The sequence below is a fragment of the Carassius gibelio genome, chromosome B22 (assembly GCF_023724105.1).
Source record: "Carassius gibelio isolate Cgi1373 ecotype wild population from Czech Republic chromosome B22, carGib1.2-hapl.c, whole genome shotgun sequence".
Taxonomy (NCBI): Eukaryota; Metazoa; Chordata; class Actinopteri; order Cypriniformes; family Cyprinidae; genus Carassius; species Carassius gibelio.
In genome coordinates this window covers 29,995,154-30,009,960 of record NC_068417.1, presented here as the reverse complement: position 1 = coordinate 30,009,960, position 14,807 = coordinate 29,995,154, and the positions used below count along the sequence as shown (strand labels likewise).

Sequence of the window (14,807 nt, the reverse complement as noted above, 5' to 3'; positions counted from 1 at the left end):
TTGTGGACCGTAGAGGTCAACAATGGCGCTGTGAGAGCCATGCGCTTTAAGTCCATATTATGAGCCACACAATATCACAGGTGCATTTAAATAAATTAGAATGTTGTGGAAAAGTTCATTTATTTCAGTAATTCAACTCAAATTGTGAAACTCATGTATTAAATACATAAAATGCACACAGACTGAAGTAGTTTAAGTCTTTGGTACTTTTAATTTATAATAATTTTGGCTCACATTTGACAAAAACCCACAAATTCACGATGTCAAAAAATGTGAATACTTCATAAGACTGATAAAAAAACATTTTTAATGAATTGTTGGCCTTCTGGAAAATATTTTAATTTACTGTACATGTTCTCAATACTTGGTAGGTGCTCCTTTTGCTTTAATTACTGCCTCAATTCAGTGTGGCATGGAGGTGATCAGTTTGTGGCACTGCTGAGGTGGTATGGAAGCCCAGGTTTCTTTGACAGTGACCTTTTTTGGTCTCTTGTTTCTCATTTTCCTCTTGACAGTACCCCATAGATTCTCTCTGGGGTTCAGGTCTGGTGAGTTTGCTGTGAGGTGCAGTCAAACACACCAACACGATGGTCATTTAACCAACTTTTGGTGATTTTGGCAGTGTGGGCAGGTGCCAAATCCTGCTGGAAAATGAAATCATCATCTTCCAAAAGCTGGTCAGCAGAAGCATGAAGTGCTCCAATATTTCTTGGTAAACGGGTCTAGTGACTTTGGTTTTCAAAAAAACACAACGGACCAACACCAGCAGATGACATTGCACCCCAAACCATCACAGACTGTGGAAACTCAACACTGGACTTCAAGTAACTTGGGCTATGAGCTTCTCCACCTTTCCTCCAGACTCTAGGACCTTGGTTTCCAAATGAAATACAAAACTTGCTCTCATCTGAAAAAAGGACTTTGGACCACTAGGCAACAGTCCAGTTCTTCTCCTTAGCCCAGGTAAGACACCTCAGGAGTGGCTTAACAAGAGGAATATGACAACTGTTACCAAATTGTTTGACACCTCTGTGTGTGGTGGCTCTTGATGCCTTGACCCCAGCCTCAGTCCATTCCTTGTGAAGTTCACTAAAATTCTCGAATCGATTTTGCTTGACAATCCTCATAAGGCTGTGATTGGTTCACTAAAAATGTATTATCTATCTTATGCTCATTCCCTAGAAATAAACTGTGTGCAGTTTATTGAGGAGGCTACTGTGATGCTGTCAGGTGAGTCAGATTTGACTTTAATCATAAATCTTATGGAAATAACAATCAAATCTCGATCTCGAGTTAAGCTTAATAAATATTTTTTTCAAAATATTAAAAACTATTATTTAAATTTTAGTTAAACATGACAGAAAAATAAAAAAGTGACGTGACATTCAGCCAAGTATGGTGACCCATACTCAGAATTTGTGCTCTGCATTTAACCCATCCGAAATGCACACACACAGAGCAGTGAACACACACACACTGTGAACACACACCCGGAGCAGTGGGCAGCCATTTATGCTGCGGCACCCGGGGAGCAGTTGGGGGTTCGATGCCTTGCTCAAGGGCACCTAAGACGTGGTATTGAAGGTGGAGAGAGAGCTGTACATGCACTACCCCCACCCACAATTCCTGCCGGCCCGAGACTAGAACTCACAACCTTTCGATTGGAATCAAATCTCTTTTTAAATGGACAAATAAAAAGATTAAGTTTAAAAAATGTACCGTAATTAAACATGAAAGTAAAATAACTAAATCATATTTAATGTTAACAACGTGCATATTTAAGACTTTTGAAACATGCAGTTAAATATAACAGCAAAATAAATTCATATTTCAAACTGAAAAATACATTTCTAAAACAGTTTGTGTTAAAAAAAATATTAGTTAAATTGAACAATAAACTAATACGCACATTAATGTATTATTTTCAGTCCTCTATACAATTGCCATTTCAATGTTCATTTTAAGATGTGTGTGTCATGTCAATAAAGGCTATAAGCTTGACTTCTGTCTGTCTGATAAAGACACGCACGTTCTGAGCTGTTCAGAAGATGGCCATGTTTACTTCTGGGATCTGGTGGAGGTGGGCAGAATAAGTCTCATGACCCAACAGAAAAAAAGACTATGATAAAAGGAGGTTGAGTAAAATATGAGCAATAAAGCTGTCATCCTGTAATCTCTGCTTGTAGGGCTCCCTGACTTTAAAGCTGCCTGATGGGAAAGCTGTCCTCCAATCACTGTCCTTCCACCCAATGGAGCCCCGCCTTTTGTCTGCTATGGAGGGGCGTGTTCAGGTGTGGGGGGCGGAGCCAGAGGATGCAGCTGTGGAAGACAGCTGAGCAGTGCGTGCCATGTTGAACACCAAATATATGAGCAGGACTCATTGAAAATGAAGTGTGAATCACTTTTGTATCAGTTTGATTGTTTTTTAAATTTTGTATCTAATATATAGTTTTTTTTTTTAATTGCATATAGTTTTTTTATATATTTTATTGTCTTAATAGGCATTGCTTAGTTTTTTAATGTTTTTTTTTTTCATAGTTCGTTATCGTAATTTGAGTGTAGTTAGATAAACACAACTTTATTTTGCATATTTAATAAGAACTATACACATTTTCACGAAGAAAAAGAAAGATTAACAATAATTTATTGGGTAGTTAAAATGCTTTTCAAATAAATAAATAATTTATAAACATAAATATCTTCCATTTTTGGTTTAAATGGCCAATTCGTTGGATCAATCTTGACTCAGAATCGGCCACCCAAACACGTCATTGTGTTGTCATTCACCAAAACTCAACGTTTCGACATTCTCAAACACAATATTAGCCAATGTCAGCAAAGAAAGCAACATATACATCTTGATACAGTTCAGTTCATACATATCCTGAATTAACGTACTTTAAACAGCCCTTATTCTACTTCAAGGCACTTTATACAGTCTCAAAACCATCAGACAGTCTTTATGTAGCCAGATTTCATCTCAAATGCCGCCCTCATTTCTAGCCCATACAGACACATGCAGCAGCAGAGAGCTTCTCCACTTTGTGCCAGCGATGGAGGTTGTCCAGAAAGGCTATGTCTTCGTGGTGTGTGGGGCGACAGCAGGGCTGATGGTGCCAATGGCCGGCGTATTGAAGGACGCCACTTTGCAGGAGGTTGGTGAGCGTGAGGTCGTGGTTGGAGGCGAGGCGAGGACAGGTCCCGCTGCAGTACTTAAACAGCACTGTCTCATCGGAGTCGTAGCCAAGACCGAGGTCTCGCACCTGCAGGAGGATGGAGTGCAAGGCGCAAGGGGACTCAACGCTGCGGGGCAAACGAATCACCCTTTCCAACTGCCTCCCTGAACCCTCCTTTTCCTCACCATCACCTCCTCTTCGTTCTTCAGCGCGGAGGTCTTTGTCTGATAAAAAATAAGCAAAAAATGAATACAATTATGCATTCTCTGCTTGTGCCAAAATACGTTGTGAAAGGTTGCTAAAACGTTGATACGTAGTTGCTAATAGGTTTCTTTTACCACATCGGTATGTGATTGCATAATGGCTCAAATCATGAGTCCTCATGTAAATGTTTATATTTAATTTTTTTTTTTTTGTAGAAATTGCTTGCAAGCTTTACCGTCTGCCAGATGGAAATAATCTGATAACTTAGAAAAGTAGAAGCACAACTTTTTCCAGCAAGGTCACAGGATTTCAGGAATGAATTTATATTAGTAGCACTCAAGAAGATATAAATATTTAACTGCTTTTGTCCACACAATGGAAGACCGTTGTGTCCAATATTGTTTGGACCCCAGTGACTTCCACTGTATGGGCAAAAAACCCACCAAAACATTTTTCAAAATATCTACACAAGAAAAAATAAATAAATACAGATTTGAAATGTCAATAGTGACAGATAGTGATAGAGATTTGGTCACCCTCTCCCCAAAGGTCATGACCCCCAGTCTTACCCAGTAGCGTTCTAAGCCAGTGTCCTTCTCCGGCTTGAACGCAAAAGAGCAGAACGGTGATCTTCAGTAGTGAACGCATTGTTCTTCTTTTCTTTGCCTGGTTTTTCTTCTTCAGGATGGGAGCGCAGGTGATGCTGAGATGCGCCAGAGTCCCCGTCTCTTTTATAGCCATCTAAGCAGGTCAGAGCTGTTGGGGCGGAGGGGATGATGGGGTGCGGCCAGGACGGGAGGGAGGCGGAATAACCCTTCCGCTCCCAGTCTCTCACCTGGTCTCATGGCTATGATTGGAGGCAACTTTATATAATTTTTGGGAAGTCCACTGGTCTTTCTCCAAGTCTTGAGGGGCTGAGAGCATGGAAAATGGGTAAATTGCTTAAAGGTGTGGGACGTCTGACAAGGGTAGTCATCTTGGAGGTTAAGACGATGGAGCGCACGGAATTGGCATTTTTACACACACTTTATACAGCATGATGAACACCGAAAAGCAGGGGTTAACTGCATGAAGGATGGAAGGAAGGCCCATAATTAAAAAGAACTAAATAGATGACAGAAGTTATTTGAATGGAAATTCCAAGAATAATGGCTGTCTGCAGATACATAAATTTAGGGATTTTATTAAAATGTGATTTAAAAAAAAAATTATTTGCTATCTACATTCCTTATTTAACTATGAAGACATGAATCCTGCAGCGCTGGAGGAATAAGTGAATGTGTATGGCTTGGGAGTATGATGTGCATGGCTTGCATTGGTATCTCGTCTTAGCCGTCTTGTGCTATTTGAGTGAAAGGTTTTGTACAGCAGACCCCAAATGAATTTGAACACTTACACATTACTTCCAGAAAATATCAAACCAATCTGTGTTTGCCAAGAACAGTTACTTAAAGTTACAAAATTAACTTAGTTACTTTCAAACAATTGACTTTTTGTGAAATATTTCACTTTAAAAGTCTGTCTGTCTTCTTCTTTTCTTTTCTTTTTTTTTAAAGTGGGTTTGGGTTGGATATTATGGTTTTGATATTTCTGACAGAATAGCATTCATACATTTTGTGTGCCTCTCAAGTGTCCAAGTACTTTTTGGGGCCACTAGAAGAGAATCTTACAATTTTAAAGTATAAAGGGTAAATTTATTTCAAATGTATTTAAAACTAATTATGTCTCTTGGGTGTTGATAAAATGCATTATGGAATCTGTAGCTAAATTAATATAGACCCTCAAAAAGATAACAGGATTGAATTTTTACAGTTTTCAGTTAGATATTACCTGATTTGTTCTAACCATGATGCTACTCCCAAGTTTATTGTATAAAAAATATTTAATATTGACATAAATAGAAATGTCTTAATTTAAAAAATCATGGTAGCAGGGTTGATATTGTAAGCCATTGGAGCCATTTTCTTTTCTTTACAGTGTTCACTTCCTAAAAGGATGTTGTAGGTTCAACAGTATTATTGTAATAAAAAAGTTATGATGCTAACGGGGTTGACAGTTTTACACTTCAGTTACACAATATACTTCAGGGTTCTTAATAGGATAATTCAATACTGACAAAATACATTTTTAATTTTTAGTAATCATTTACTATTTCAAATCATTGTAACAGGGTAGACATTTGTCTTCTATTGGTACAACGGGAAGCATTTACTTGACTTTGCAGTGTTTACTTCCTGAAAGTATGGCAATGTCATTTTGAAAGAATTATTGAAATGAACGTTTATGATGGTAACAGGGTTGATAGTTTTACATTTAAATTAGTCATTACCCACTTCTTACTAACCACAATGACATTCTGGGTCCTTAGTAAGAGAAATTATTCCTAGTAAAACTGAAATCTCTTATTTTTCATAATAATTAGCTTTTTAAATATATGATAACAGGGTTGACATTCTAAGCTTACCCCCTATTAAAAACAGGAGAAACTTACGTGACATTAATCTGAGTTTACTTTCTGAAAACGTTGTAATTTTTAAACAATTATTGTAATAAAATGGAGCTAGAATGGTAAAAGGGTCAACAAATTTGACGTTTTATAACTGAATTCCACAATTTGTGTTTTATTTCTTTACTGTAATTATTTCACTGTTCTACGCACTTTTGTCTGTCCAATGCTCAAAACACTAATGTAACTTTAACTGAATATATTTTATAGAGTTTATAAGTATAAAAAGATACATTAACAAGGCTTTACTTAAAAGCCAGACCTTTTCTTTCCTTCAGGTATAATGTAATGCAAAATATAGTTTGCAGTTATTTTCAAGTAGAATACCTAAGAGCTGAGCTTGTGTGCAGTTGAAATGTTTTCCAGTCAGACACCCATCAATATTAAAATATGATCAATGGAAAGGGATTTCAGCCAATCGTCAGGCGGTTAAAACCTGACACAGCACCATAAAACAGTCTACTTTAAGGGAAACTAACATAGCAATCTCTTCTCAGCTAGAGTCTGTCTTTATTCATAACTCTTTTTAACTCATCCATCATGACAAAGATTACAGTTAGATCAGTTTCCACTGGTGCTGCTGCCATGCTGTTGGCTCAAAGCTCCTGTGAAGCTTGTTAAAACTAGATGTCTTCATCCAGACCAGAGTAAGGTTAGGGTGTCTGTCCCCAGATAAGAGTGAATTAAATCCTTAAGAGGGAATGGATTTGGAATAGAATAGCTATTTGTCTCGCCAGTAAGATACAAGTATGATTAATTTATTTTTGATACCGTTTATTATTCATTCCAAACTCCTGTTTGTCCTCCCATAGATATGTATGATGCAGTCCTTGCATGCAGCTGGAAAAGATGATGAAGAAGTGAAAGTTAAGAAGGATCTGCAATTTTTGTATAACTGGGGTACAAAATTGAGGCAAAAAAATAAATTCATTTTCAGTTGAGTCCAAATTATTATTATTATTTCTTTTAATAACAGGGTCGAATTTTACAAATGCAGTCAACATTACAATTTGGATTGATTTTTACTTCTTTTCCTGCTTGTCTTGTCTAAATTATGTCATTGCAGGCATGTCACAGTTTTAAAGATTATTTTTGTAATGAGAGAAAAAAAGGCAGCAACAGATTGGAATGCAAGATTAAATGTTACGATTTTTGATAATAAAAATGATATAATATTTTATTTAATGTAATTTAGCATTATATCAAAATTATAACATTTGAATAACAATTTTAGTTTCCTAACAATTCTATGGCAATTTGTAACTTTTACATTTTGGTGAATTAGAGGTGAAGTTGTTTGAATTCATTAATCTCATTCATATGGTTTTGTACAATCCTGTTTACACCCCACACTGGGTGGACCTTCATGCTTACACTTTTTCTATATTTGTATATATCAGCACCTCATAGAAAGGTTATGTTTTCTAGATTTGATGGACCTCACCAATTTTGGAAAGAGGTGTGGTGGTGGCAGGGAATACAGACATTTGATGTAAAAGTAACTACTTTTTTGTTAGGCTAATTTTCCAAACCATATCTAATAGGTTTCACAAAAAACATTGTGTTTGGGCACCAAAATGTAGCATATTTGTGGAAGTACAGTGGGGGATACGGTAACCGTTTTGGCATATCCTGACAGAGCGTCTCAGGAATCCGAGCACGTCCGAGACAGGCAGGAATCTCATATCAAAGTCACAGAGTGGAAAAACAGTCTTACTCACAGACTGTAAAACACACGGTGACATGGAAGGGAGGTGTGGACTCACGGCCCATCAGACAGAAAGAGGGGGAAAGAGCTTTGTCTGTCTGGTACAAATCACAAGAGCTCACCTATGCATGCACTCATGGATTTAGTCTTAAAACAAAGTTCATAGTCTCGCCATTCCTCATTCTTTGTCTTCTGATAAGAAAATTCTTAGGGCAGAACAACACATATTAATGAACTGGGTTATATCGATAACTACAAGCATTAACAAGTACAAGAAATCAAATTGATGCAATAAAAACACATTTCCATAAGGGCTACTTGAAATTAAATAAATGTTAAATTAAATTATTTTTTTCCAGCTAGTTGTCAGGGCAATATATATTTCCCATTTTAAATAAATAATAAATAACTAAAATAGTTATTTAAAATAACTAAAACTGAAAGAAAAAATAAATCATAAAAACCATATAGAAAATACAGTACAGACCAAAAGTTTGGACACACCTTCTCATTCAAAGAGTTTTCTTTATCTTCATGACTATGAAAATTGTAATTGTTGTGACCAAGAAGGAGAGTGATGGGGTGCTGCGCCAGATGACCTGGCCTCCACAGTCACCGGACCTGAACCCAATCGAGATGGTTTAGGGGTGAGCTGGACCGCAGACAGAAGGCAAAAGGGCCAACAAGTGCTAAGCATCTCTCGGGGAACTCCTTCAAGACTGTTGGAAGACCATTTCAGGAGACTACCTCTTGAAGCTCATCAAGAGAATGCCAAAATTAGTAATCAAAGCAAAAGGTGGCTACTTTGAAGAACCTAGAATGTGACATATTTTCAGTTGTTTCACACTTTTTTGTTATGTATATAATTCCACATGTGTTAATTCATAGTTTTGATGCCTTGAGTGTGAATCTTCAATTTTCATAGTCATGAAAATAAAGAAAACTCTTTGAATGAGAAGGTGTGTCCAAACTTTTGGTCTGTACTGTAGATATAGAAAAACAAAAACTACAAAAAATGACAAAAACGCAAAGAAAAACACTAAAACTTTTAACCAAAAATAAAATAAACATAAACACTGATTCTAATTATTAATAAGTGACATAAAATTATCTTAATGATACTAAAACAAACCAATGTGTGTTTTGTTAATTAGTCTAAGTATAAATGATTACAGTAAAACTGTAATTCGCAGCATTCATTTTAGAAGCGTACTGTAAATATGTGAGGAACAAAACATCATGACATAATATCATTATGATTGTGGTTTATGATTGTGTGACACTTATTCGTGGCATTTTCATATTGTAAGATTGAAAGTTCACAAAAAAAAAAAAAAATGGCAAAAGTAATGTTACATTTAGTCTTTTATTTATTTATTTTAATTAAAGCTCAATTAATACCAAATCAAATATATTTGATTTGCCATTTACCAAACTGATGTTTTGAATGTTCATACATCTAAATAATACTGAAATATCTCACTTTTATTCTGAATTCATAGAATATACTAATTTAAACATTACTCAAGTCATTTTGATGGAAACGTGTTATACAGCTGAAAAGTGTAAATCCTAAAAACAAACTGAAATGTTTGTTTGAATGAAAGGTATTACTGTATGTAAAAAAATTTTTTTTTAGATTTAATTCAGAATGGGACATAAATGTGAACTCAGAATAAAAGTTTATTATTTTATAATTAAAAAATATATATTTTTTTACATTAATTTTATAGATCACATTAGCAAAATCTGCACTTAAAACTACACATTTTCTCATAAGCACCTGGTGGTTTACAGACAAACACCTGGTTCCTCTGCTAAATCTTCACAAACTGAATAGAATGTGTATCTGCTCAGGACAGGTGAGAAGTGTGTTTGTTTGGGGTCATTCCTCAGGGGGGGGGTTAAGGTATGGATGACCTTACCGGAGCTGTGTTACATTCCGTCTCCAGCGGGCTCCCGTCCGGCCCATATAGGGCTCGTCTGCTCTGGGCAGGAATGCAGGAGCAGCGTTCCAGTGTTAGGAAGCATTCTGTGGGAATTAGTGGGGAATCTCAAACTCGCCAGGCGAGGGCTGTTCATGCTGTAAATCTGACCAGCACACTAGAAGCTCCTGCCTCTTCCATCACTCCTCATCCACTCGCACCTTTCTCAACATCCCTCCATCAAACTGGACAAGCACTTACCTTTGTGTGTTTATAGTGCATATGGGCCCTTTTCACAAGACTGTGCTGATGCATTTAATGGTTATCAGCATCGCAAATCCTCGAAAGTTTGTTATAATGTGATTTTTATTAAACATTTGCACATTTATAACACTAAACTTTTTATTACCTATATCAGATTTCCATCAAACTACAAAAAAAACTAGTTAAAGCTAATGTTTCTAATGCAGCGTCTATGAGAGGGACGGTAAATTAGAGATTGTTCTCTCTTTCTGACTGCCGTTATCAGTCTCTATCAGTGGGTTGCTTCTTTTGAAAGTCACAAAAATACTATTGTGGAGTTTTCTTTTGCTTTTTGAGCAAACGGGTGTGCAAAACAAATATTTGTGGTAGCCTAACTCGCTCTCCCATTCACTGCTCTTGAAGTTATCCCAACTATGACGACTTCTGCTGCTGAGAAACCTGGAAATTGTGAAAAAAAGGTCCATTGCACAATTACAGATTAGTTCAACACAAACTCCAAATTGTTTCTAGTTTGTGTAAATGGTATTTAGTAAGCTGTTTGTCTCGTGTCATGTGTGTTTTCCATGCCTGGATTGGAAAAAGCCTCACATGTCCAAGTTTTTTTTTCTATCCACCTGGCTACACATTCACAGAAGACGAACTCCAGAGATGTTCCGCTATCCCTCACTCGCGGGAAAATGCCCACTGCAAGTGAAAGCCCAACTGGCAAACACAGCATGGTTATCCGTGTGAATGTGAGCCAGCAGACGACAGCATGTTATTTACAGCTCACGACTGACTTACACTGGAGTTTTCCATCCTAGAGGCTTTCCCCGTTGTTCAAACATCTTATCCGCGCAATATTTAATTAAATAAGTTGTCATAAACAGAATTAAAGTTACATTTCAGATATATTTCTGAAAGGTCGCCGTGTGTCCTCTGTTCAACAGGCGGCAACGCACGCATACGTCTTTTTAACGTGACGTGAGGTGAAACGACGCTGACGCTGTTTACTCAGATTGTTTGGTCAGTCTCTTAACGCATAGAATTACTTTCGTTTACGTGTTTTATTTAATTATTAAGGTAAATGTCACAAAGTATGCGCATTGGTTGTTGTTTTGGTCCTATTCGACAGGTTTAGGACATTTTTATACAGATATCGTATATCAGCTGATCATGTTTGTCCTAGTGACAACTAAGTTAACGTTAATTTGCCTAAATTTAAAGCGTTTTATAAAACGTTTTCATCAGGACACTGTTTAACAAGCTGTTAATCTTCTGTGGTGTTATTATCGTGGTATTTTGATATTCATTACATTGTGGTGGTCATAGCACCATAAATACCATAAGAAGTAAATAAATAAGTAAATAAATACCATAAATTGTCCACAGAACAATGTATTAAAATTTTATTTTTTATTTTTGTTAGATTTAAGGCGATTTATATCATCTATAAGAATATGAGATAGATCATACATTTTTCGTGCAGTTGAAATAGATATTGACATACTTGTTATTGATATTAAAATCATCAGGGGCCTGTACCATGATGGCAGCTGAACAAATTCAGAGTTACAGGATTAGTTTTGAGTTGACAAAACCAAACCTCTCCAATCCGGCTTTGCTGGTACCATGATGCTGTTCATCAACTTTCTTTGTCAATTCAGGCTTTGATCCTGTGTTTGTGGAGCACATGCACATGAATGTGTGACATCACTTGCGAACAGCCAATCACGAGCCTTGCAACACAAAGCATGTTTGATTTACTTCTCACGAGAGACCCAGCGAGATTCAAAACTAAAGGTTAAAGGTTTTGCTAAAGGTTAAGAGACTAATAAAATAAATGATCTTGCTCCATAAGTGTAGTCACAAGTGTAACTTGTTAACTTAGTTTATACATTTGAAAATATATAGTGATAGAGACTTGAACATGTAAGTTCAGATTTGTAATTTTAAATTTTAGTGCAATCTTTTTATACTACAGCTTATTTATATTACAAGATCTGTATACATTAATATTTATTTAAAATAATTTATAATAACTGTTGAACTAAAATTGCTTGTGTGTAAGAGATAAATAATAATATGAATCACAATAATTATATAAATCATAAAATGACTCGGTTATTATCATTAAAGCCAGACTTCTTCTTCTTTTAAAAAAAAAACATAAGTGACCTTTAATTTGGAGCAAGATAAACTGGAGTGACTTTGTTTCAGACATGTGTCACTTCTCTCACATCTGATTGGTTCACCTTCAGTTTGAGATCTCTAACCCAGAACATAACCTGCCCCGGAGCAGGTTAGCCGTGCAGCGTAAGATACCATGGCAACGAACACCGATTAAAGCCAAGCTACTTTCATAGTACCTAAAACACAGGGTTGGCGGAAACTAAGCTGAAACATAGCTGGCTAGCCACCTAATCCAGCTTCATGGTACAGGCCCCAGGAGCTGATCTTAAACCAGCAAGATGGTATGGATGTGTTATTTATACTTGTAGTATTTACTAAACCTTTTAATTTGCTTTTGTTTGTGTGTTTTTATTTTAATTTTAGATTTAATAATTTTGTAATGTGCTCTTTTTAATTAGTTTTAGTGTTTGTTTGTATTTTTGCAAAAAACTAAAACTAATCAAAAAGAGCACAATTACAAAATTATTAAAGCTTTAATTTTAATTTGTACTTTATTTTAAGTTTTTTTTTACTTATTTATTTTAGCTGTTTCAATTATTGATAAATAAAAATAGATAACAGTTTTAGTTAGCAATAACTGATCCTTTTATTAAAAAATGATCATGTAAATGTTTGTTCTCTGTTTTAGGGTGAACGTAAAGGAGTAAACAAGTACTACCCTCTAGATTTCGATCCAGCCAAGGTGAGAACGACAAACACAATTTACTCGACCATGTTACAGTGTGTATATGAAAAGATTGTTCCTGAAATCTTATGAAATCTCATGCTCTCGTAACAGCATGGCTCTATCAACGGCTACTGGAGCGGGCCAGGAAAATGTCTCAGGGCATCCTCATCATCCGGTGATACACAACCCTTTACAATATTGTGAATTCTGTCACAGTTTATGATTCAGATGTGCTGAAGGTCTCTGTTTTGTGTTTTCAGATTTGAGATGCCGTATAATATTTGGTGTGATGGATGCAAGAATCATATCGGCATGGGTATGACTTTTGATCTTGTGCATAATATTGTACTACTCTTTCTATTTCTGCAGTATATAGCATGTAAAATTAACATGGTTTGTCAGTTGAATTCCTGTGTATTTATTTAATTATGCTGTCTTTAAAGGAGTTCGATACAATGCGGAGAAGAAGAAAGTGGGCAATTACTACACAACTCCAATATACAGGTGATGAAGCATCCCAATCTCTTACATTTCAGTGTCAAGATCAGTTCATTCATCGCAAGGCAGCGTATTTTAACCTGTAGGCTGGTGTTCCTCAGGTTCAGGATGAAGTGCCATCTGTGTGTGAACTACATCGAGATGCAGACAGACCCGGCCACTTGTGATTATGTCCTCGTGAGTGGAGCGCAGCGGAAGGAGGAAAGATGGGACATGGCAATGAGCTTCAAGAGCACCAGTCCGGGTGGAAGGATGACTTTCAGCTTAACAGCGCCCTCCACAGGAAATTCAGGGGGAGTTATATGTTGCCCAATGCAGCAACAGCGGATTTGCATACATAAGGAAAGATTTTCAATTTTTGGTTTGCAAATACAGACTGAGAAGAAAGTGATTGGTAAAGAGGAGGAGAAAGACAATGCAGTGCGATTGAGGAGTGGTCTGTGGATCCCTTTGTTACCAGAAAGAGAAGAAGATAAGAAACTAGCTTCACTGCTCACCTTCCAGAGCCCAGACTGTGAGTTTGACCCATTCTCTCTTCCAGCATATGATGACCGACAGCAGACGAAAAGACCACAGATATGGTCTCGTTCCTGGTTCAGTAGCCCGTCTTCAGCAGCAGGGGGAGCCGCTGGGAGCCCCCTGCAGAAGTTAGGCCAGCAGGGTCGAGGAGCAGCTGTGGCTAAAGCACTCCACGCTACCACACCCAGCTCACACATCCTGGTACACAGGAAGTCAGAAAGCAGCAAGGCTGAAGGTGCCGGCTTTATCACCTCCGGTTCGTCCTCTGATACTTACCCAGCAGCTGTGGACACAAAACCTATGGATTCACAATCTTCTCTCACAAATAATGTGAATTCAAGCACAGACATAAACAATCCCGAAACACATAAAGGAAGTCCATCAGAGGGGGACAAAGACTTTGACTTGTGTGCTGGGAAGTCTCTGGTTGCAGATTATTACAGAGACAGAGACTCAAGCAGCGAGGTCTAATTTATACCATTTATAATTTATATCTAATTTATATTAATTTATACTATTTATACACCTATCATCTTTTGGTAAACAATAGGGAATCATTTACCAAAAAAATACATTATTTCATATTGAGAAGCGTGTCAGTGTTTTCTTTTTCAACTTTAAAGTGCTGAGCATTGCACTTGTTGATTTACTCCCTGCAAACACATCCGTAAAGCGAAATGACATTCATGCTAATATCTGCAATAGACCTCAGTCGGGATAGTGCCATATTAAAATTTTTGACAAATAAAAATGAGGAGAAAAAAGGGATTGTTTTCCACCCTCAGTAAACTGTTTTAATAAATCACAATGATATTCATTATAGTTGACGTCTACTCGCATATGACTTTTACCAACAAAAAGTGTCTTAGAAAATGTAAATCAATATATTGTTTTCTGTGAGTGAGTAAACAAGATGATTTTCACATCATTCAGAAAGAAAGATTCTAGACTACAAGGTCCAGTTCTCAAAAATCCCGGGAACCAATGTTATGTATGTGTTTTATGGCTTTATTCAAGTGATTTAACATTTTTAGTTTTTCACTAACCACGCATTAACATTTTATTTCTCAAAAATACAATCATGTACATAAGCATTTCACATGTTATTATAGCCCAGTTTGTGCTGATTACAATGAGATTAGACTTTACCCATTTAGAAATTTATAAG

The 14,807-nt window shown here is 36.6% G+C and overlaps 1 pseudogene; it reads left to right on the top strand.

The window, feature by feature from the left end:
• Nucleotides 1–10,460: 10,460 nt before the first annotated feature.
• On the top strand, nt 10,461–14,110 carry LOC127988333 (probable splicing factor YJU2B; annotated as a pseudogene).
• Nucleotides 14,111–14,807: the final 697 nt, after the last annotated feature.